The sequence below is a fragment of the Polypterus senegalus genome, chromosome 4 (assembly GCF_016835505.1).
Source record: "Polypterus senegalus isolate Bchr_013 chromosome 4, ASM1683550v1, whole genome shotgun sequence".
NCBI lineage: Eukaryota > Metazoa > Chordata > Cladistia > Polypteriformes > Polypteridae > Polypterus > Polypterus senegalus.
In genome coordinates this window covers 56,192,687-56,217,938 of record NC_053157.1, presented here as the reverse complement: position 1 = coordinate 56,217,938, position 25,252 = coordinate 56,192,687, and positions in this window count along the sequence as shown.

The window sequence follows — 25,252 nt, the reverse complement described above, 5'->3', positions numbered from 1 at the left end:
ATTCCATGGCTGAATCCCATGTCTCCTTTCTGAGGTACTCTCCAATGCTGCCCTGATCTTCCACGGCTATATTGTATCTGTGTCATACAATGCTTGACTGCATATTCACACTGCTTGTTCAGCCTTGCATTGCTTATTTGGGGTCAGAGGTAACACCTTCTGCATTTTCTTTCCCCAACTCTATAAGCTCTTCCAAACCAGGACCCTTCTGAAAAGTCATTGAGAGCTATGCACCCAGGCCAATGGATTATAGCTGTGGATACTTACTGTTCTAGATGTTTGCATGTAAGTGCAGTCTAGGCACTGCACTCGTTTTCCACACTCAAAACTAGAGTGTCAATCTACTGAGAATTTTATCATTTTATTTTGGCTTTTTGGATGGCTTGGGTCTTTAGCTTAATGCAGTTCTGTTTTTTTTTTTTGTCTAAGGAGTTTAATAGAATCACTTGTTTTTTGTCTACATGCTTCATTTAGATTTTTCATTTTTGATTTGGGCCATTTTGTTTTATTCTAGCTGCATCTTGTTGATTCCTGTTGTCAGGAAGTTCACAGTAGGATTTGTGGTCCTGTCAATCACAATGGAACAGGACAAAAGTGTAATTTTAGGTTGACTTCCTCATTCAATTAAAGAGATTCCAAAACCCTTCCTTACCAGCACATTCTTGGTTTTGTTTTAATTTCATGGTTGAGAACTTTGCTATTCCTTTTTTTTTACTTTTAGTCTGTCTCATGTTTCTGTTTTTTAATTTGTTATTTTGATCTCCTGGTACAAACCGTCACTTTGTCTTTTGACTACATCTTTTGTCTTACAGTCTTCTTCGGACTCTCTTACCCTCTGGCAAAACAGAGATGTTTCCAGTGAAATTAAAATATATGTGGTGTCATCGACAGAAGGAACTAATTTCAACAAAAGAAATGCGGGGTCACTAACCTTTTAATAATTGCAGAATGCCAAAATAAACAGGCACTCAATGGTGCCTTTAAGTACAACAAAGCAAAAAAAGGAAGGGAAAGTAAAGCACAACTCAGGGTGGTTCAATGTTATGCTAAGTGGTTGGTATTTAAGCGAGAGCTCCATTCTGCAGTCTGCATTTACAAAGATATTTTATGATTAAATACAGTAAGTCTGATTATCCCGGCTACACTGGGTGCAGGCAGGATCCAGCATTGGGCAGGGGGCCATTTGATCACAGTCCATGCGTAGAAATGATCTGCAGTTTAGGACTGTGTACTTGCATCACACCACTTCCATTCTGCCAAAGCACCATCATTCAGTATTTGTCATAGTAAGCTATTATCAGAGGCTCCAAAGCCCTTGCATATATTAGAGATGAGCCGTTTAGGGACTTTCCTGTGTAATAGTTTTACTTAACTGAATGTTGAAAGTTGAATTCAACATAATAATTTTCATTGATCATGAAATAATGAGATTTATTCTTCCTGAAGTGTTCCACTATAATCCATATATCTATTTATAAGTCAAAGATGACACTAGATTCAAAGATTTCTGAAATTTGAATCTCACACATACTGTATATTCCATGGAAGCACATAGCATAAATCCACACAACATGTGGTAATGAAAGCACCAAATTTGTATATAGTAATTAACACACACCAGAAACTCCAATCTGGACAAATACCGGTACTTAAAGAATACAGATTTTAAGGCTGATGCATATGTTCATGTTTATAACTGTATCGCTTCATTCAGTTTTGTACTACATTTTGGCAAACAGGTACAAGTGCCATTTACTTCAACTCCAGAGGTGGATTTACTATGAAATGAATGAAGCTTAAACCTCAGGAGGGGCCCCAGAAGCAACTTTAGTCCACATTGCTTATAAATTTTGGGTGCCAACTATTTAAAAGGGTTTTTTTTAAAACACCTACATTTAGTAGTTAAATTTAAAGACAAAATTATAGTGATCTGTTGCGGAACAACTCCATTGAATAAGATAATAGTGGTTAACTAGACCTTGTTGCTGGCTGTGAAGGCGCCTTCATAACAGATCAAGCTTTAGGGCTCCAAATTTGTAGGTCCTCCGTTGTCCAACTCCATCATTCGGAAAACTTTATATATATATACTAGGCTTACCTGCATTTTAAGGCGACCGACTTTTAAGTTGACCACTTCTTAAGGCAATTCAATATGTAGATCAATTTGATATTTTATACAAACTCATTAATTTGGTTATATTGCATTTGAGCGGTATTACTTTAATACTCATAGTTTCTGTTATTTTTGTGATGAAATTTAAACTTTTTTTCTATATTGAGGTCGCCCTTTTGAACCCCCCTGATATTTACTACGCGGTGAGGCATTTGTACTCCATCAACATTAATTATTCCAGAGACATAATTTTGTCTATTTTTCCAGCGCATCGTGGACAAAAGCAAGGGAACGATGGGAGTACCAGAACTATGCTCACATCATGTCGCTTCGTACCGCAAGCTGCAAGTAGTAAGTCTGTGATAAGCGGAATACTGCTACGCTTTCCACTCACGGAACGGAAGGACAATCCTGACCGCTTTTATATAGTAAGAAAGAAGAAGAAGATATCGCACAGTCTGGAGTAGAAAATCATCTTTTACCTGGAAAAACGAAACTACAAATCCCATCGTGCATTGCAAAATGGACGGGGCGTGTGAAACTCCGCGCCTGCGTAGCACTCACGGGACGAAAGGACACCCGACCGCTTTTATATAGAAGGATATTTAGTAATTATTTATGGTCACCATTTTTCTCTCATGGCCAAGCGTATGATACTTGGTCTAGAGCAACGCTGATAACCAAAATTAAAGTTCTCAATGTAGAAAAGCAATGAAAATGGATTCCCAATGAACAGAAAGAGTGCCTTGAGTGTCAGTGTTTACTCTACATATTGTGAATAAGGAAACATTTTCTTCTTAAATATGTAATTTAATTCAGTAAGGAGTTATATACTCAGCAAAAAAAGAAACGTCCCTTTTTCAGGACTGTGTATTTCAACAATAATGTTTTAAAAATCCAAATAACTTTACAGATCTTCATTGTAAAGGGTTTAAACAATGTTTTCCATGCATGTTCAATTAACCATAATCAATTAATTAACATGCACCTGTGGAATGGTCGTTAAGACCTTAACAGCTTACAGAAAGTAGGCAGTTAAGGTCACAGTTCTAAAACGCAGGACACTAAAGAGACTTGTCTACCGACTGTGAAAAACACCCAAAGAAAGATGCCCAGGGTCCCTGCTCATCTGCGTGAACGTGCATTAGGCATGCTGCAGGGAGGCATGAGGACTGCTGATGTGGCTAGGGCAATAAATTGCCATGTCCGCACTGTGAGACGCCTAAGACAGCGCTACAGGGAGACAGGAAGGACAGCTGATCATCCTCGCAGTGGAAGAGCCCGGATCTCAATCCCATTGAGCACGTCTGGGACCTGTTGGATCGCAGGGTGAGGGCTAGGGCCATTCCCCAGAAATGTCCAGGAACTTGCAGGTGCCTTGGTGGAAGAGTGGGGTAACATCTCACAGCAAGAACTGACAAATCTGGTCCAGTCCATGAGGAGGAGATGCACTGCAGTACTTCAAGCAGCTGGTGGCTACACCAGATACTGACTGGTACTTTTGATTTTGAGCCTCCCTTCATTCAGGGACACATTGTGAAACATTTTTAGTTTATGTCTTATGGTGTTGACTCTTTTACTGTTCATACAAATATTTACACATTAAGTTTACTGAAAGTAAAAACAGTTGAAAGTCAGAGGACGTTTCTTTTTTTGCTGAGTATATAAGCATACAAGTATTTAAACATAGTTACATGTATTAATAGAGGAATTTAAGTGTACAAGGTATTTTTTTTATCCATTTTCACATCCTCCTTTTGTGCTCATGTCCAGTATTACAGCCTTCTTTCTATGGACAGCCAGACATGCTATTACAGCTAGTTATAATTAAATGAATATTCATCCAGCTGCTTAGCATACATTCCCAAACTCACTTCATTCGTTTTGCGGTTACAAGGAGGCTTTAGTATAATCTGACAGCACTGGGAACAAAACTGGAACTAGCTCTGGTCAGGACATCATCATGCAACCCTGTGAATCTACCTAGTGTGGTGAGGTGAGCAGAGATATCTTTTGTAACAGTGTGCTGTGTACGGAGGAAAATGATTTTGCAAATTATGAAGAGTATATACATAGATTAAGCCTAACAGAATAACGTGTATTATAATGGTAGTTTACTTATTTATTTACCTATATTAATAGAGAAAAGGCCTAATAAGAACATAAATACAAGGAAAGCTACAGATTATTTCAGAACAGGGAATAATCTACATTCAATAATCACTGTAGGAATTCTTACTAAATCACTGATAAAATGATTTGTAAATCAAGTAGACCAAGTTTTGATGTTACAGTTGCAGTGTCACCCAAAAAGTTTTGTTTTTTCTGTTCTGTTTATATTACAGTTAATATTCACTTTTGTGATAACTGGTAAATTTATTGAACACCACCCTGTGTGGTCCTGGCTGCAGTATGTGGAAGCCTGTGAACACACTAAGGGTAAAGTGAGTACAGTAAGTGAAGTACTCTCAGTTGCTTCTGTGGAAGAAAGACGCCGAGGAAGACAGGACTGCAATTAATCAATGTTAGTTTAATAAAAAATTAATAAACAGGTGAGTAGCGAGTATGGAGCTTTCTGCTTGCAAGTCAGAAAACTTCAACTTCCCCATCCATCTTCAGGCTGCTTATATAGTTTTTTTACCTCTCTATGCCGTTTTCCAAAATGCTGTTACATTTGCTTTAGTGCTTGCATGTTTTTTTCTAGGTCATCACATTTTTATTTTTATTCCTAGACACAGAACAGTCTTTTGCTAATGGTTGCTTTTAGGAAATTACATAACATTCTTTTGTTAACAGTTGTTGTCACCCTGCTTTAAATATTCTTTCATACACACACACTTATATTAGTAAATTGCTTATATCAGTATATCAATATCAGTACACTAATAATACATATATTGTAGCATTGTATTATTTATTTTAGCTTCCACACTTCTCTATGACTAGGTTTTATCAGAGAACATTTAAAAGCTCTGGGGCCTGGAATCTGCTGCTGTCCTGAACTTTTATTTTAACATGGCCTTCTCATAACTGTAATTAAAATCCTGATACTCTGTATATCTAACTCATTATAATAACTATTCATGGTGGCTGTAAAATCTGTACTAACCCCTACTCTCTCTTCTGTTTCCTTTTCTGGTGTCCTCTTGGTGGTGGCTTGTGCCACCACCATCTACTCAAAGCACCGTGATGTTCCAACAATGATGGATGGATTAAAAGCCAGAAGTCTGTTTGACCATCAACATCAAGTGACTCCGTGAGAACCCTAACTACAAAGAGGACTATTTCATTTATGTTAGGTAGAATGCCCAGAGGGGACTGGGCGGTCCTGCGGCCTGGAACCCCTGCAGATTTTATTTTTTTCTCCAGCCGTCTGGAGTTTTTTTTTTGTTTTTTCTGTCCACCCTGGCCATCAGACCTTACTCCTTTTCTATGTTAACTAATGTTGTCTTATTTTAATTTCTTATTTTGTCTTTTATTTTTATTTTCTTCATTATGTAAAGCACTTTGAGCTACTTTTTGTATGAAAATGTGCTATATAAATAAATGTTGTTGTTGCTGTTGAAGATTCTAACAAAGAAGAATATCCACGATTAACCTCATTCTAGTCTGGGTAACTTTGCCTCTTCTAATACACATAGAGAGTATTAGGGACATTACCGGGGATACAATTATCAACACTGAAAGCACTTTTACCTTGTTGAAACACAGCTTTTGGGTCCATATAAAACAGGGGTGCCCAATGCGTCAAACGCAATTGACCAGTAGATCGCAAAGGTAGTGCAGATAGATCGAGTTGCATTCAAATAAAATTTTGTTTTAAACGTTAGTCTATATATCCTCCCTATGGCATTTGCCACTTGATTGATATACAGGACGGCCAGCATGAGATCTCTTTTCTTCTAACACACTGGTCATCCCGCATGCACGATCAAATGCGTTAGTTACTGCAAAACTCTGGCTGTGATTTAGTTAGCCTTCCAATTTATATCGACTAAAGAAGGGATTTTAAAAAAAAATTGTTTGGGGAGGGTATGGGCTGGATGTGGAATTGGAAGAGGATTTTTTTCTCACAATGTCACAATCGAAGTGCGTTTGTCTGATCTGTCAATCTATCATTGCTATTCCAAAGAAGGAAAATGTGGAAAGGCACTTTCGAACTGTTCATAAAAACTATGAAACTGACTACCTTCCGAAAAACGATATGAGAAAGAGAAAGGAGAGGGAACTAAAATCGCAGTTAATAGGACAGCCGTCATTTTTCTCTTGGCTGAATTCAAAAGCAAAGGCAGACACACTGAAGCATCGTTCCGGGTGAGTCACTCGATCACTATGCATAACAAGTCCTTCCAAAATGGAGAGATGATAAAAAGAGGCCTTCGTTGAGACAGATGGCTAGGGAGAAATTCCTGCTGAGATTTCAAGACCCCTGGCCGGAGAAAAAGGAGTTTCTCTTTGTCATTAAATATGCAGACTACAAGCAACTTAATAACGATCAATGGCCGGTAGGCTTGCCATTTTTTTTCCGATCTGACCAACATGTTGAATGAGCTTAATTTACAGCTGCAAGGAAAAGAGAACTGCATGGTCAATATGATTAGCTCAGTTAATGCTTTCAAATAAAAAATACAACAACCTCAAAGCTGCAGCGCCTTGATTTGGGGAACATCCAAAACCTCACGTCAGAGCTGGAGATGCAATGGAAGGCGTGAGCGCAAATTGACAGCATACGCTACACAGAGCAGATTGAAAATTGCCTGTCAGACTTTGACAGACGGTTTCAAGACTCAGCTTTACTTGAGCCAATCGGTACATTTAAGTGCTATTGATTTAGGGAAGATGTTGAGAGTAATTCACCCGCATCAAAAATTGCAACACTGTTTCACCTAAAACTCCTCTACAGTGGAGGATGAGATTTTGACATTACAGGATGACATTCAGCTGAAGTCTGGGGCTCTTGGACATTTTTGGAACTTACTCACAGAGGAAAAGTACCCAAACATGTGCTACCTCCTTGACTGCATTACTTGGCTCTACTTATTTATGCGAGTCAGCTTTTTCCCACATGAAGATTATTAAATCCAAATACTATAGTGACCATAAATGTATTGAATTGTTATTGTGTCATAAAGTTATTTAGTTATGCAAGGTATGACAACATATATATATGTGTATATGTATATATATTGTGGTCCCCGGCCGGGCTCCAGTTTGTGCCTCCTCCAGACCTGAAAGGGGGCGTCCGTCCTGGTTATGTTGGGAGTCTCGGGTACAGGGCTTGGAAGCCCAGCCCTGTAGGGACCCGTGGCCGCGCCCCAATGCCAGAGTATCCCGGTTTAGTGCCTAAATATCCCGAGAGCCCAACACTTCCGCCACACCAGGAAGTGCAGGGGGGAAGACTTTGGGAGACACCCGAAGAGCTGCCGGGAGGACAGCCGGCACTTCTGCCACGCTGGGGTGGCCAAGGGAGGAATGCCGGGAACACCTGGTGCTCATCCGGGTTCCCATATAAGGGGCCGCCTCCCTCCAGTCATTGGCGAGAGTCGGGTGGAAGAGGACGGAGCTGAGAGAGAGAGGGGACGGGAGGCGGCCAGGAAGGCATTTTGATTGTGAGGCCTGGACATTGGGGGAACGGTGCAAGAGGCACTGGGGAGTGCACTGTAAATAATTGAAGTGTAAATAAAGGGTGTGTGGTGAACTTAAGATGTCTGTCTGCCTGTGTCTGGGTTCAAGTTCACAATATATATATACTCCTTTATAGGGAGTATAAAGGACTGTGGGAGCTCCCAGATGGCAAGCTGAGCTGGGTGGTAGGAGGGCAACGCGTCTGGGAGTGGAGGATTGTGGTTTATTATTATTATTGTTACTGTATTTGGTTTATGAGTAGTGTGGAGTGGAGGGTGCTTAGTACACATTATTATAATAAAAGTAATTATTGTAGCACTTTTACCTGGCGTTTGGCATGGTACCCTGAGGGTTCAAGGGAGCGATAGCGCCCCCTACTGCTACAATATATATATATATATCTATACTAATAAAAGGCAAAGCCCTCACTCACTCACTCACTCACTGACTCATCACTAATTCTCCAACTTCCCGTGTGGGTGGAAGGCTGAAATTTGGCAGGTTCATTCCTTACAGCTTCCTTACAAAAGTTGGGCAGGTTTTATATCGAAATTCTACGCGTAATGGTCATAACTGGAAGCAGTTTTCTCCATTTACTGTAATGGAGATGAGCTTCAACGCCGTGGGGGCGGAGTTTCGTGTGACATCATCACGCCTCCCACGTAATCATGCAGTACATAGAAAACCAGGAAGACCTCAAAAAAGCGCTGAAGAAAACATGCATTATATAATTGAGAAGGCAGCGAAACAATAAGAAGCGAGCGAGTGACATATACAACCATATTCATGAGTTCTGCTACTTCGGAAACAAAGCACGATGTAAACCTACACTTTAAATTAAGTTCATAGACAGGCTGCCGCTGGCGTTTGTAATTTAGTGCCTGCCCATATAAGGCCGTCCGTCAGCGGCAATCCAATAGCAAACTGCCACGGGTAAATATTCACGGGTGAAGGACTGTGCTTATGGAGAGGAAGATGAGATGGTCAGGGTGGTGTTTGACACAAACTCAGCGAAACTGCAAGAGAAAGTTTTAAGTGCCAGGACTAAGGTAACATTAAATAAAGCAATGGACATAGCACGAGATGGCACCAGCACAGCTGGGAACCTTCGATGCAAGTACACTGAGCGGCTCACGTGAACTGACGCAGTGCACAGATAAAAGCAACAGTTCCAAAGAGCGCTGAACAAAACCGAATTACACAATTGAAAAGGCAGCAAAAATATGAAGCGCCTGATAAGCATATTCATAAATGCAGCTACTGTGGAAACAAAGCACACGGTGGAAAAAGTCAATGTCCCGCTAAAGGAAGACAGTGTAAAAAACCCGTGCATGCAGTGTGTCAGGTCTCAGATAAAGAAGAAGACGAGCTGTTTATTGATGCAGTAAGAAACGAATCGATGAATGAAACCTGTCATCTTTACAACGATTGACAAACACGGAATGTAACTTGAACACAACACATCCTACAAATACGAACCTGATTGAAAGAAATAATGATAATCAAATCCTTGATGACAGCAACACTCAGTAACACTCACAAAACAAATACTGTATATTGACAGTCATGTTACGTTATTTTTAAAATGTTCCCTTTTCTTTTCTACCTTTTTAACACACTACTTCTCGCTGCGATACGCGGGTATATATATATGTATATATATATATCCCGCTCTACATACTCGAATAATGGATACTTTATTCGCCATCAATGATTGTTTTGGTAAAGCCATACTCAGTGTATTCATTAGATGAACGGTAAAAAGTAAGAGCGAGGGAGGATGACTCATTGAGGCATGCAGGCTGTAGTCTTGGCGTCAACTCTATCTGAATTGCGCGATCACATTTGAAAAAATATATCTTTTCAAGTTCTATTTAGTCCATATGTGTCAAACTCAAGGGCGGGCCACATCCGCCCGGCGTGTAATTATATCCGCCCGCAAGATCATTTTATATACTGTATTATTGTTATTAATGGCCGGGTATATGAAGCGCTGGTAACACAATAAACTACAGATCCCATAATGCAGCGCTTCAGCTGCCTTGCAACACTTACGCGTTAATCAAGTCTACCTTATGATGCTGCAAGTTATTGCGAAGCTAGAGTTATTGCGCACTGAGTTTGCACGGCGCTTTGGTGACTTTGAAGAACAAAAAAAGTCCGTCTACATGCGGCTCGAACCTTGTGCATGTTTGGTAGCACATATTTGTGTGAGAAGCTCTTCTCAGTGATAAAGACTAACAAAACAGCACACAGGAGTCGCCTCACTGATGAACACCTGCAATCCATCCTGAGAATCTCCACAACACAGAACCTCACACCAAACAGAAACAAACTTGTGGCCAAAAAAAGATGCCAGGCATCCAGCTCTAAAATGACATATGAGCAAAGACAACTGAATGATTTGATTTGTTATTGCACGTAAGAGCGGAGTCAACCGTTTTAACAAACAGCGTATTGCACTGATCTGAAATAGCTGTGTGTGTATATATGTAGATATGTATGTATATGTATATATATGTTTATATATGTGTGTGTATGTATGTATATATGTATTTGTGTGTATATATGTGTGTGTATGTATGTATATGTGTGTATATATGTGTGTGTATATATGTAGATATATATGTATGTATATATGTGTATATGTATAGATATGTATATATATATATATATGTTTATGTGTGTGTGTGTAAATATATATATATATATATATATATATATATATATATATATACAGTATATGACAACAACACTCATCACTCACAACAGTGACAAAACAATTACATTGACAATCAGGTTACGTTATTTTCAAAATGTTTCCTTTTCTTTTCATTGCTTCTTTAACACACTACTTCTCCGCTGCGAAGCGCGGGTATTTTGCTAGTATATAAATATATATACAGTGCATCTGGAAAGTATTCACAGCGCATCACTTTTTACACATTTTGTTATGTTACAGCCTTATTCCAAAATGGATTTAATTAATTTTTTCCCTCATAATTCTACACACAACTAACACGTGAAAAAAAATTTACTTCAGATTTTTGCAAATTTATTAAAAATAAAAAAATTGAGAAAGCACATGTACATAAGTATTCACAGCCTTTGCCATGAAGCTCAAAATTGAGCTCAGGTACATCCTGTTTCCCCTGATTATCCTTGAGATGTTTCTGTAGCTTAATTGGAGTCCACCTGTGGTAAATTCAGTTGATTGGACATGATTTGGAAAGGCACACACCTGTCTGCATAAGGTCCCACAGTTGACAGTTGATGTCAGAGCACAAACCAAGCATGAAGTCAAAGGAATTGTTTGTAGACCTCTGAGACAGGATTGTCTCGAGGCACCAATCTGGGGAAGGTTACAGAAACATTTCTGCTGCTTTGAAGGTCCCCATGAGCACAGTGGCCTCCATCATCCGTAAGTGGAAGAAGTTCGAAAACCACCAGGACTCCTGGAGCTGGCCAGCTATCTAAACTGAGTGATCGGGGGAGAAGGGCCTTAGTCAGGGAGGTGGCCAAGAACCCGACGGTCACTCTGTCAGAGCTCCAGAGGTCCTCTGTGGAGAGAGGAGAACCTTCCAGAAAGACAACCATCTATGCAGCAATCCAGCAATCAGGCCTGCATGGTAGAGTGGCCAGACGGTAGCCACTCCTTAGTAAAAAGGCACATGGCAGCCCACCTGGAGTTTGCCAAGGCACCTGAAGGACTCTCAGACCATGAGAAACAAAATTCTCCGGTCTGATGAGACAAAGATTGAACTCTTTGGTGTGAATGCCAGGCGTCACATTTGGAGGAAACCAGGCACCGCTCATCACCAGGCCAATACCATCCCTACAGTAAAGGATGGTGGTGGCAGCATCATTCTGTGGGGATGTTTTTCAGTGGCAGGAACTGGGAGACTAGTCAGGATAAAGGGAAAGATGACTGCAGCAATGTACAGAGACATCCTGGATGAAAACCTGCTCCAGAGTCCTCTTGACCTCAGACTGAGGCGACGGTTCATCTTTCAGCAGGACAACGACCCTAAGCACACAGCCAAGATATCAAAGGAATGGCTTCAGGACAATTCTGTGAATGTCCTTGAGTGGCCCAGCCAGAGCCCAGACTTGAATCTGATTGAACATCTCTGGAGAGATCTTAAAATGGCTGTGAATTGACGCTTCCCATCCAACCTGATGGAGCTGGAGAGGTGATGCAAAGAGGAATGAGTGAAACTGGCCAAGGATAGGTGTGCCAAGCTTGTGGCATCATATTCAAAAAGACTTGAGGCTGTAATTGATGCCAAAGGTGCATTGACAAATATTGTTTTCTTTATTTTCATGACCATTTACAGCACTCCATCACTCTCCTTCTTGGTCAAATAGCCCTTACAGAGCCTGGAGGTGTGTTTGGGGTCATTGTCCTGTTGACAAATAAATGATCGTCCAACTAACCTGACTTCTGCACAACACAACTGCTGGTCCCAATCCCATTGATAAAGCAAGAAATTCCACTAAATAAACCTGATAAGGCACACCTGTGAAGTGAAAACCATTTCAGGTGACTACCTGTTGAAGCTAATCGAGAGAATGCCAAGAGTGTGCAAAGCAGTAATCAGAGCAAAGGGTGGCTATTTTGAAGAAACTAGAATATAAAACATGTTTTCAGTTATTTCACCTTTTTTTGTTAAGTACATAACTCCACATGTGTTCATTCATAGTTTTAATGCCTTCAGTGAGAATCTACCAATGTAAATGGTCATGAAAATAAAGAAAACACATTGAATGAGGAGGTGTCCCCAAACGTTTGGCCTGTACTGTATATATATATATATATATATATATATATATATATATATATATATATATATATATATATATATATATATATATACTGTGGAGGACTGCCGGCTTCTGATGCCGGTCAGCACCCCCAGGCCGCCAGGAGGAGCTCTCCCGACAGCAAGATCGTGCCCCGAGTTCCAGCAGGGCCTTATGGACTTTGTAGTGTCTTTACACAGCCCTGCTGGATACCTTGGGGACCACCAGGAGTCGCTGTGTGGGGGCTTATGGGCCCTGTGAGGCCGTATGACCCGGGAGTACGTCACAGTCACGTGACGGGAAGAAATGTCGTGCTCCCGGGTTGAGTAAAAGGACTGATTGCCCTGACCCGGAAGGAATTAGGAACTATGGATTGATGGGACAGGAACACCTCCGGGTCAGGGGCTATAAAAGGACGGTGCCTCAGTCCAGACACTGAGCTGTGCTGGGTGGGAGAGGAGCAAAGTGTCTGGGCGAGGAGGAGAGAATATAATTGTGTTTATTGATTATTATTGAATACTTTATGAGTAGTGTGGAAGGTGCTTGGTGCATTTCTGTGGGAAAAGAAAATAAAGAGTCTTGGACTTTTACCTGGTGTTTGGAGTCATCCCTGAGGGTTCAAGGGAGCACTAGCGCCCCCTACTGCCACACTGGCGTAGTCGGCAGGATTCTCTGGCCGTCTGTTGGCAGGGGACCTGCGTTAAAAATAAATATTGTGTGGGCAGACAACCCTAGGGAAGACCCTCATCACTTCACGGAGGTACAAACACCACCCATCCCGTTCTGCAGGACCATGGGAAAGAAGACTGGAAAAAAGAAGGTCGGTTCCAGCGGGCTGCAGGGCCTGACAGACGCCGAGAGGACCTGGACCTACCTGACGGGAAGCGAGGAGGACCAAGCGCTGCTTCGGGCCGAGTTAACCCGGGGAGCGCATCAATCGGGACACGGACCGCTGTCGAGAGCGTCGGCCTCTCTAGACAGTCCGGGGGTTCCGCCATCTGCTACGGAGGGAGCTGCAGGTAAAACGTCCGACATTTCGGGCATATTTCTTTCATGTTTTGCAGACGCCCGCCGAGAGACTTGCAGCGGTGCCTCGACTGACTACCTCATGCTTCGGCAAAATGGCCGCGGCTCCCAGAAGGCAGGCCAGGACACGAGACGGCTACCGACAGCTCCAGTCGACAACAGACTGGTCACCCGCGGTGGATGCCGGGATGGTGAAGGTATCCCAGAGTCCTCCGATGAGGCCGGTCGTTCCCTGATGGGTCCGAGCCTCCTGGAAGGGGAGGGGGAGGCGTGCAAAGCAATGCCGATACAAGCCGCCACCGACAAAGAGGGACGGGTTGTGGCTGAAGGGTCTGCCGGGGAAAAGAAAAAGGCAGATCTCAGCCAGTTTGTAGTAGCCAGCCGTCCCTCTGAGGACTCCAAGTCCCAGGAGCCTTTGCGCGATCCAGCTGAACACGTGCCAGGAGGGGACGTGCTCATTGCTTCCCGGCCGGAGGGTAAGCGAAACGCGGAAGCGCAAACAACTCCAGCTGTAAACATTAACTGTTTGGACTTGTGGGGGCTCGAGGAGTACCTCGAGCCCCTACGCCGTTTCTTACAGGACTTACAACAGCTGAAGGAACGTGTGGAGGACTTGGGAGCGACGACCGCAGCCCCGTTAAAGGCTCTGCAGGACTACGTGCAGCGGTTGGGCCGGGAAGCCCCGGAGATGATCGATGCGGGAGTACAGGTGAGTCCGTCCCGCGTCGTAGAGTGTAAGGGGACACAGTGCGATCGGGCACCGCAGATGATGAGTAGCGGTTGTCAAAGCACCGTGTGCCCGACAAGAGATGGGAGCACGATGACCGAATGGTTGGGGAACGGAGCAAACAGCCCAAGGCATGCGTTTGACGTGGCTTTCCGGGGATGTGCAACTCTCCAGAACCCGACCGGTATGGCATGCGGGGTAGCGCCGCTGATAGGAGCGCCTGGGGAAGGGCTGCTCGTGCCGGTGCAGCTGAATGGTGCTGTACATCGGGCGAGTCGGTACTAATGACGCCGGCACCTAATAAGCGTAGGACAACGGTTGTGCAGACAGCAAAGAGGCTCTCTTCTTTCCATAGAGAGCCTCAAGCTGAGCACAAGCCCCAGATGAAACAGGAGGTCCCCAAACCAAAGCGTGGGTCTCCTGACATATCTGAGAGAAGGCTAGCGGGCAGCCTAGTGGCCGTAATGCCCTCCTTGGCAGATGATGGGGCGGAGACGACACTGACGGAGTTCCCGAGATGTTTTTGGTCCCACAGAGGGAAGCAACCAGGAGGGCTTCGTCGGTGCTACAATTGCCGGCGACTGGGCCACGAGTGGCGCCATTGTCCCCGGGCAGACAGGAGATACACTGTCCCTCCAAGGTTCGCTCGAAGACCAAGGCAACGCAGCCAAAGCCCGGATAACGCGTCCTCCTGGAGGAGGACGTCCCTTGAGGGGCTGGACGCTTCGCCCCAGAAGTCGTCGCTAAGGGGGAGGAACTGTGGAGGACTGCCGGCTTCTCATGCCGGTCAGCACCCCCAGGCCACCAGGAGGAGCTCTCCCGACAGCAGGATCGTGCCCCGAGGTCCAGCAGGGTCTTATGGACTTTGTAGTGTCTATACACAGCCCTGCTGAATACCTTGGGAACCACCAGGAGTCGCTGTGGGGGGGCTTATGGGCCCTGTGAGGCCGTATGATCCGGGAGTACGTCACGGTCCGCGGACGGGAAGAAATGTCGTGCTCCCGGGTTGAGTAAAAGGACTGATTGCCCTGACCCGGAAGGAATTAGGAACTATGGATTGATGGGACAGGAACATCTCCGGGTCAGGGGCTATAAAAGGGCGGTGCCTCAGTCCAGACACTGAGCTGTGCTGGATGGGAGAAGAGCAAAGTGTCTGGGCAAGGAGGAGAGAATATAATTGTGTTTATTGATTAATATTGAATACTTTATGAGTAGTGTGGAAGGTGCTTGGTGCACTTCTATGGGAAAAGAAAATAAAGAGTCTTGGACTTTTACCTGGTGTTTGGAGTCATCCCTGAGGGTTCAAGGGAGCACTAGCCACCCCTACTGCCACAATATATATGTATGTGTTGTGAAAGCCGGCCCGGGCACAGACAGACGGACAGCATATTTCACCCAACACACGTTTATTTACACTATATATAAAGTCTTTTTCGTGCACTCACAAAACCCCAGTGCCTCCAGCACCGATTCCCCCAAGTCCAGGCCACATAGTTCCTTTGCCTTTCTCCTGGCCGCCTCCAGTCCTTCCGCTAGCTCCGTCCTCTTCCACCCGACTTCCGCTCTGACTGAAGGGAGGCGGCCCCTTATATAGTACTCCTGGATGAGCACCAGGTGTTCCCAGCATTCCTTCCTTGGCCACGCCCCAGCGTGGCGGAAGTGCTGGCTGTCCTCCCGGCAACTCTCCAGGTGACACGTAAAGTCTTCCCGTGGCGGAAGTGCTGGGCTCCAGGGTTCCTCAGGCACCGAGGCCCCCAACATAACCAGGATGGACGCTCCTGCCACGGCCGGGGACCACGCGGGGTATTCCGGCATCGGGGCGCCGCCTGCCGGTGGCCACGGGTCCCTACAGGGCTGGGCTTCCAAGCCCTGTACCCGAGGCCCCCAACATAACCAGGACGGACGCCTCATGGTCTGGAGGAGGCACAAGCCCTCCTCTGGTCCTCCTGGGCGTCCCGGTCGGGGACCACAGTGTATATGTGCATATATATATGTATATATATGTTGTGGAGCCGATCCGGACACAGACAGGCGGACATGTTGTTCTTCACCACCACACGTTTTATTTACAATAATATTTACAATAAATGGTCACTAAGACCCAGTCCAAAAGTGCACAAACCCCAACACACAGTCCTGGCCACACAAATGCCTCTTCTCGGGCCACCTCCACACCTCTGTCGTACCTTCTCCTTCTTCTACCCGACTCCAGCCTCGAATGAAGGGAGACGGCCCCTTTTGTTCTCTCCCGGATGAGCTCCAGGTGGCTCCCGGCATTCCCTTGTTGGCCACGCCCCAGCGTGGCGGAAGTGCCGGCTTTTCTCCTGACAGCTCTCCGGGTGTCCTTCCTAATCTTCCCCCCAGCACTTCCTGGTGTGGCGGAAGTGCTGAGGGAACAGGTCCCCAAAGCATTGGGGCGCCTCCTGGCGGTGACCACGGGCCCCTGCAGGGCGAGGCTTCCATGCCCTTAACCCGTGGCCCCCAGAGGACCCAGGAAGGTGGCCCCCACATGATCCAGGGTGGGCGCAGACCCACATCCGGTCCCTCATGGCTTTCCGGCCGGGTCGTTGCCCCTGGCATCCCTGACAATGTGTATATATATATGTATGTATACGTATACATATGTATGTATGTATGTATGTATGTATATATATATATGTATATACTAGCAAAATACCTGCGCTTCTTAGCGGCGAAGTACTGCCTAAAAATTTTTATTAAGAAGAAAATTAAACCTTTTTATATACCAATAATTATTTGTTATGGATCTCTTTGTATACCACATTGTGAGTTCGGCCCTCTGATTATAGTATGACCAAGCTGTGCGCTGAGCTTACTCTTGAGCATGCAATGTACAGTTGCCCATGTGAAAAGTAATCTTGTTTCAAATCTCACAGCTTGGATTGCTGCTGTCATAATCGGTTTGAGTTTCATTGTTTGTTTCAATTACGACAGTATTTGTAGGACTTGTGTTGAAGAGACATTCGGCATCTGTCAAGCGTTGTAAGTATACAACAGGTTTCATCGATAACTTCACATCCAGCTTTTGAGAGTTTAAACATTCATAAAAATCAAAGTGCCAACTACTGAAATCGTCACCTGTGAGTCCAAGATGTTTAAAAGGCATTGGCGGTTGTCGAAAGGTGTAAAATATTTGGCCATTTCGGTACACTTGAAAGCAACAAACAAACAATTCAGCGGCAGCCATCAACTCAGATGCAGATCCATAGGTGAAGGGCTTAAGCATTTCACTCTTATAGTGCTCCTGTGTAATATAATTCTCTCTTGTACCGTCATCAGTCCACACCTTGAACCTGTCCCAGTCAATCAATACATAAGACACAATGTTCCTCCAGATATCAAGAGTGAGCCTGATACGGCCATGCAATATGTAACAAAGAGAATGGAAAAGGGAGGTGCCATCTCCGGGCATGGAAACCACTCGGTAAGTGACAGTTCTTTGATCGATGGTGATCACCCCGATAGACATGTTAATGGGGGTACGGTTGGAATGATAAAGGAAATGGGTACCTGAACAATGTAAAGTAAGTCTAAAATAACTACACAATAACTATAATCATAATAAATGGACAATAAAACAGCGCAGAAGCCGTGGATTGAATTAAAAGGCTGTAGTTATCAGCAGGGAGACGTGAATCCCGTGGTGTAGCAAGGAAGGGAATGTAGAGACTGGAGCGATGAACGGCCTTATATAGGCAGGCAGCCAACAACGTGGGAGGCGTTGGGATAGGGGACCCAACGCCGCCTCACACGGTGACCGAGCTGCAGGCTATGGACGTATATATGTACGTAAGTAGGAATCAGTTAGCGTTGGGAACTCGCGTACCAAATTTCTTGAAGATGGGCCCATAAGTAACAAAGACCGTTGAAAAGTTCAATATGGCATCATACCACCGAAATAAGTACGTACATTGGTTTCGGTTAGCGCAGGGAAGCCACCTACCAAATTTCGTGAAGATGGGGCCATAAATAAGACAGTTCAACATGGCGAACACTGTCAACTGTTATGACCGTATGACCGTTATTACATGTAGAATTTCGAAATGAAACCTGCTTAACTTTTGTAAGTAAGCTGTAAGGAATAAGCCTGCCAAATTTCAGCCTTCTACCTACACAGGAAGTTGGAGAATTAGTGATGAGTGAGTGAGTGAGTGAGTGAGAGCTTTGCCTTTTATCAGTATAGATATATATGTTTATCCCGGCCAATACTCCCAAGCTGCCAGGTGGAGCCCTCCTTGCAGTATGGAGGTCCCCAGAAGACCAGCAGGGCATCATGGACAATGTAGTTTTTATACGCAGCCCTGCTGGATGCCATGGGGGCCACTAGGGGATGCTGCAGGGAGGAATAATGAGTATTTTCCCTACGCCCCGGAAGCACACGTAGACAGGAGGAATGACGTGCTTCCAGGGTGAAGAAAAGAATTTGTACCTGACCTGGAAGTGATTGAGAGTCACATGGACTGGGGATGGAGAATACTTCCAGGTCAGGAGATATTAAAGGACTATGGAAGTGGAGGATTGTTTATTGTTTGTGATTAGTGATTATTGTATGAGTATTGTGGAGGAGAGGGTGCTTTGTGCACTGCGGAGATTAAATAAAGTCAACAATTGGACTTTTACCTGGTATCTGGAGTCGTGGACAGGGGTTCAAGGGAGCGAGAGCGTCCCCTATCTGTCACAATATATAATGTCAATATCAATTTATTTATATAGCACATTTAAAACAACATAGTAATGCTGCGGCCAAAGTGCTTTACAATAATAGAATAAAATAAAAAACAAAAACAATAAAACATAAACAGTAATAAAATATATGAACATAAAATAAGATAGATAATAAATAGAAATAATATTATATGATCATAAAGAGGAAACCATCAGTATTACTGAAGGTCACGGAATGCAAGTGAAAATAAGTGAGTTTTTAATCTTGTTTTGAACAGTTCAATTGTAGATGACTCCTTAATATGATGAGGTAGAGAGTTCCACAGGTGAGGGGCAGCAGCTGCAAGCCCTGTCCCCTTGGTTGTACATCTGGTACGATGGACAACAAGAGACAGCTGACCAGAAGATCTAAGCACTCTGGATGGCTGGTGTAAAACACACAGTTCAGATAAATAGGCAGGAGCAAGCCCATGTAAAGATTTAAAAACTAGCAGCAAGATTTTAAAATCAATTCGAAAACTGACAGGCAGCCAGTGTAAAGAAGCTAAAATAGGAGAAACAGAGTCATACTTCCTTGCCCCAACCAGAAAGCGAGCGGCAGCATTTTGGACCAGCTGTAACCTGTGTATCAGAGATTTGCTAATCCCAGAATACAGCGAATTGCAATAATCAAGGCGAGAAAAAATAAAAGCATGAGTAGCTTTCTCAAGATCTTTAGAAGATAAAAAAGGCTTTATCTTACCTAATAGACGAAGTTGGAAAAAGCAACTCTTGACTACAGAATTTACTTGTTTCTCAAAAGAGAGGTTACTATCAAAGGTAACACCAAGATTGCATACTTGAGGTTTGGAAAAGACAGAGAAAGAGCCGAGAAGTCCAAGACCAATTTGGGCTTTAGCTGGTGGACCCACTATAAGCACCTCCGTTTTATTTTGATTTAGATCAAGAAAATTATTAGCCATCCAGGATCTTAGTTCAGACAGACAGTTGTGGAGTTGATTTGTTGCAGAGTTGCAGACGGGAATATCATCATCAACATAGCAGTGAAAAGAAATGTTAAATTTCCTAAAAATCGCTCCAATAGGGTGAAGGTATATAGAGAATAAAATAGGACCCAAAATGGATCCCTGAGGAACACCATATTTAAGAGGAGCAGTAGATGAAAAGAGGAATTTAAAGTCACTGAAAAGTGTCTACCAGTTAAATATGACCTGAACCAGTTAAGAGCAGCCCCTTTAATCCCAACAAGTTGTTCAAGTCGCATCAGCAATATTTCATGGTCAATGGTGTCAAAGGCAGCGGACAGGTCAAGGAGGACAAGGACTGCCACATCACCTGAGTCAGTAATAAGAGATGTCGTTGAACACATTCAGGAGTGCCATTTCAACACCATGATAATGCATAAAACCAGATTGGTAGGTCTCAAATAAATTATTGGAGTTAAGGTGATTAACCGATTGATTATAAATAATTTTTTCTAGAATTTTAGCCACAAATGGCAGCTGGGAAATTGGACGAAAGTTGGTTAAAACTCCAGGATCTAATCTTGCTTTTTTTAGATGGGGACGGACTGCAGCATGTTTAAAAAATGAGGGCACAACCCCCGAACTAATAGAATCATTTATAATGGCTAGTAAAGATGGGCCCAACACATCAAAGGCTTCCAGTAAGAGACGTGGTGGTACAATATCGAGGGGGCTGGAAGCTGGTTTAAGGGTGTCAGTAGATCTTTTAGCATTGAAAGTGAGACTTGATCAAAGGAATCTAGAACAATGTCATGATTAACAGTAGGAAGTTCATAGCCAGTTTGAACAATGCCACGGCGGATAGTATCAATTTTGCTGACAAAGAATGATAGAAACTGCTCACATGAATGAACAGTGCTATTTAATCCCATCATAGAATGAGGGTGAATGGCCGCATTAATTGAATTAAATAAAACCCTAGGATAGTTGGCAAAATACTAAATCGGCAAAGAAGTCATGTTTCGATTTCTTAACTTCAGCCTGGAAATTGAAAAGAGAAGTCCTGAAAATCTGTTTAGAGATAGTCAGTCCATCTTTTTTCGAACGCCGCTCAGCAGTTCGACAGGCGCAGCGCAGTAATCGCATAGTTTCATTTAGCTAGGGAGCAGGTCTTACCTTATTACTGCGTATCTTGGGCGGAGCAATTGCGTCTAAAACCGTTTCACAGGAGGAATTAAATTTGACGACAGAGTCATCGATATCATTATTTTGGTCATGCATATAAAGACTAGAGAAAATGCTTTTAAAATCAGATATAATGGAAGAATTTAAACAGCACGAGCAGTGTGGTGGACTGTTATTAGTCGGGAGATCAACAGTAATATGCAGATTCATCATTACAGAAAAGTGATCAGTGAAAGAAACATCACATAAATCAATACTATTCACTGAAATATCATGAGTAAGATGAAGGGTGTGACCGAGAGAGTGAGTTGGCGTATTAATATGCTGTATAAAATCAAATGAGTCCAATAGTGATAAAAAGTCTTTGACCAAAGGTTTCGATTGACAACAAACGTGAATGTTGAAATCACCAACAATAAATATTTTGTCATGGAAAAGGGTGATATCAGCCAGGAGATCAGAGAATTCAGAAATGAAAGTATCATTAATTACAGGAGGTCTATAAACCACGGCAAACAACAAAGAAGGGGAGCTGCACACTTTGAAAAGTTGAAGTTCAAAACTGCTAAACGGACCCCTTGTAAGGCTCCGACACAAGAGCATACTTTTAAAAACAGTGGCAATGCCCCCGAAAACCACCACGACGAGTCAAACGAGGAGAGTTTAAAAATGAATAACCTGATGGAACCAAGTCAGTAAAACATGAAGAGTCACCATTTAAAATCCAAGTCTCAGTGATGAAGAAGAAATCCAGATTATTTGATGTAATAAAGTCTTGCAGAATAAAAGTTTTATTAGACAATGATCTCAAGTTCAGGAGCTAGCCTTGATAGAAGTAGAAGAGCTTGTTACAGGATGAGCACGGGTGAGTGTGCAAAGATTAGCAGCGTTTACTGCCCGATTGCTCACCAAGGAAAAGTGATGCTGTCTTGAAGTGGACAAATTAAATCTGGTGTCCAGCGCCCATGAATCAGTGATGGATTCCTGAGCGGGAGAAGATGGGTCATAGACAACTCGCAGGCATCGGGAAACAAAGCTCTGGGACTTGAGTCGGCGTTGTTTAACAGCAATTCCGGCTCTTTTGTCAGAGGGGGACATTTTTTGTACACTGAGTCATTCCATTTCTCTCTTAGGAAAGAAACATGTCAATATTACATTTAAAACCCAGGAGATGAACAGGCAATAGGCACCCATTGTTGGCACTGAGGGTGAGAAGTTAAAAGGCTGTTTGCAGATTATAGGTATTTTCTGTATTGCAAAGGAGTCACCACTTTGAAGGTTTTGGCTAGTTCAGATTACAAACAATGCAAAGTTGTGATAACAGAACTGTCTCCTTCCTTGGAGGATTTCTGTATTTAACTGACTTGGCAATTAACATGTTTGACAATATTGGTTTCTAAATAGCAGATCTGTACTCATTAATGGTGGGTAACAATACATTTCGTTAACTTGTGTTTTCATTATTTGTTAAACCCAGGAAATTTAGATGTGCCATTGTTTAATCTGGTTGTCCAGAACTGATAATTGCAGGGACTGAAGGGGATTTAATCTCTGGCCAGGAGAAGGCAAAGAGGGGGGACGGTCCACTGAGAACGCTGCCAAGACACTCGGACAGAGCACAGGGGCTTGTAGGCAGACGAGGGTACCTGGCTGGCACGACGTGAGACACCAGGACAGCAACACTTACTTCCAGGGAGGAAAAGACAGCTTCACAAGGAGACACCAGTGGTAGGTCCAGCGAGAGAGGGAAGCCGCATGAAAGGATCGAGCAAAGCTGGCATACAAGAAACAAGGGGTGCCTAGGTCACAGCAATACAAGGAGCCCAGAGTGGAAAAAAGGAATGACAAAGAGACGCAGACAGGGATTCCACGATTTTGACACAATGACTCTTGGAAACGAGTGTCCGGTGAACAGAGTGCATCCATGGACAGTTGAACAATTAAGTGTACTCTGCACCACTAAAGGTTGTATCATCCAATTCTTGTTTTTAATGGACTTTTAGAGTGTGGACTGTGTGCCTTCCTTTCTAATAAAAAGAACTTTTCTTCCTGATACTGTTGGATTTTGTTTATGTTCATTTATCTTTTTAATGTACTTTATATTATATTGTGTAATAGAAGTTACTGTTGCTTTTCCTGAAATTACTGTTGTGTCTTTCATTGTGTGTTTACTCACCGCCCAATTTAATGAAACCTGTGTGCTATTATTGGTAAATTTCAGGAGTTCCCAGTCTCTTAATAAAACTGGGTGGCGTAATCGGATGTTTTAATGGTGTCTAGGTTAGATTACCTGTTAAGTGTGACCAGACACCTGTCACACTTTTCCCACAACGGCGGCGGGTGCGTTTGCGTCTCCGAGGAGCATTCAACTCACTGATACAGGTGAACACCGGCGTCCAGGTGAAGAAGTCAGGAGATGAATAAAACAAAGGTGGAGATTCACAAAAAATCCAATCAGAAGATGAAAATTGAGAGGAAAGTAGTCCAGAAAATATTTTTAGTAAAGACTCCCGATCATAGGACAGTGATCGTTGGGATGAAATAAAACATAAAAACAAAGCTAAAACATAGAATAGAGAGACGAGCAGACGGCCAGCCACACCAGTCGGCGCCATCTTCCATCTACTTTTATTGAATAGTATTTTTATATATAAAAGTACTTTTATATATAGCAGGAGTACCCGGCATTGCTTGGGAATCTATAACAGGTGAATTTCCCAAATGAAAGAAACAGAACATAGAAATAGAACAAACAGTTTTGTGATTGACATTTTATTGTAAGTTCCTCCACTCTGGATTCTGTCTGCTGTGGCATTTCAGACGCCCTTGAAATAAACTTTGTTGTGGCATCTGAAGTAGACCTTCCAATTCTAGGTCTTTTTTTGGTGGCATGGGTATATTAGCGAAAAGCAGGACAATTATAATGTGTTACATGGTATTATGTATGGAATAAGCACCACAGTGAGATGAATATAAGTTATTTACAATACGTTGGAAAGCAAACAAATAGCACCAGTCAGTCAGAAAGAGCAACACTGAAATCGTACTGTGAGTCGAAGGGGTGCTGCGTTTGGGGAAAATGGTGGGGGAAGGATGCTGTCTTTTTAAGGTGAGTCTCTGTTCAAATGTGCTTGCATATAACGGATGTTGGCGAAAGAAATACAGCACTATCAGTGTGTGTTGGTGTGTGACGTGTGGAAACGCGGATGTGTCAGCTGGTCACGCACACTGGGTCGTTCACGTTTTACATCAATACGGCAGTTCCCCTTCACCAGATCAAAGCAGTTGGCCTTCTCATACCTGGACAATTCTGCCATCTCTTGGCAATTTAAAGAAACATAGGTAAAGAGCGACGCACAGATACCAAAGCTGTCGCTAGATGGTGCAGCGGTGAACGTCTGTTGCAATGTGCGGCCATCTCAATTGTATCCGGCTGCAGGTTGCAGACTCGGCCCTCCACGCCCGCAGCCTTCCGCGCCTCCTGCCTTCCACGCCATGCCCCGAGCATTCCATCCTCAGTCACATCGCTTTCGTTGAAAACTAGTAACAATAACTTACCATGTAACCCTGAAAGCCGATATTAATATGACTTCCTGCAATCACAAGGCAAGAATCCAAGTTTCTCTTTATGGTATTACTCTTGTATTTACTTTTAAGAACAAAAAACAGTTTTATAATTTATGAGTCAGGATTCGATATACTGTAGTTAAAAGAAACAAGGCATAACATATTTTTAGATTAAGGAAACACCGTACTAAATATGAATGTGGTGGCTCTAACTGCTATTATAGTGCATTCTATCATTTAAAATATTTGAAATTATTTTTATGGTACTTTTGTACTAAATGGCAATAAAGGGAAATTCCGTTAATGACATTAATTTATTATGTTACAAAATAAGTGATGATCAATAACACAACATAACAATCAACAGGTATGAAAATGAAGGTCTAAACTTTCGAGTTCTCAGTAAAAGAAACTTTTGAACTTGTATTGAACAATTTTTTAAATGATCCAGCTTATTATATAGTTCATACCTTCATTTCCATTGTCTGTCTTGAATTGTGTTTTCTTAATTTTGTTCTACGCTGCTGCTATAATGTTGATAAATTTCAAGTGGAG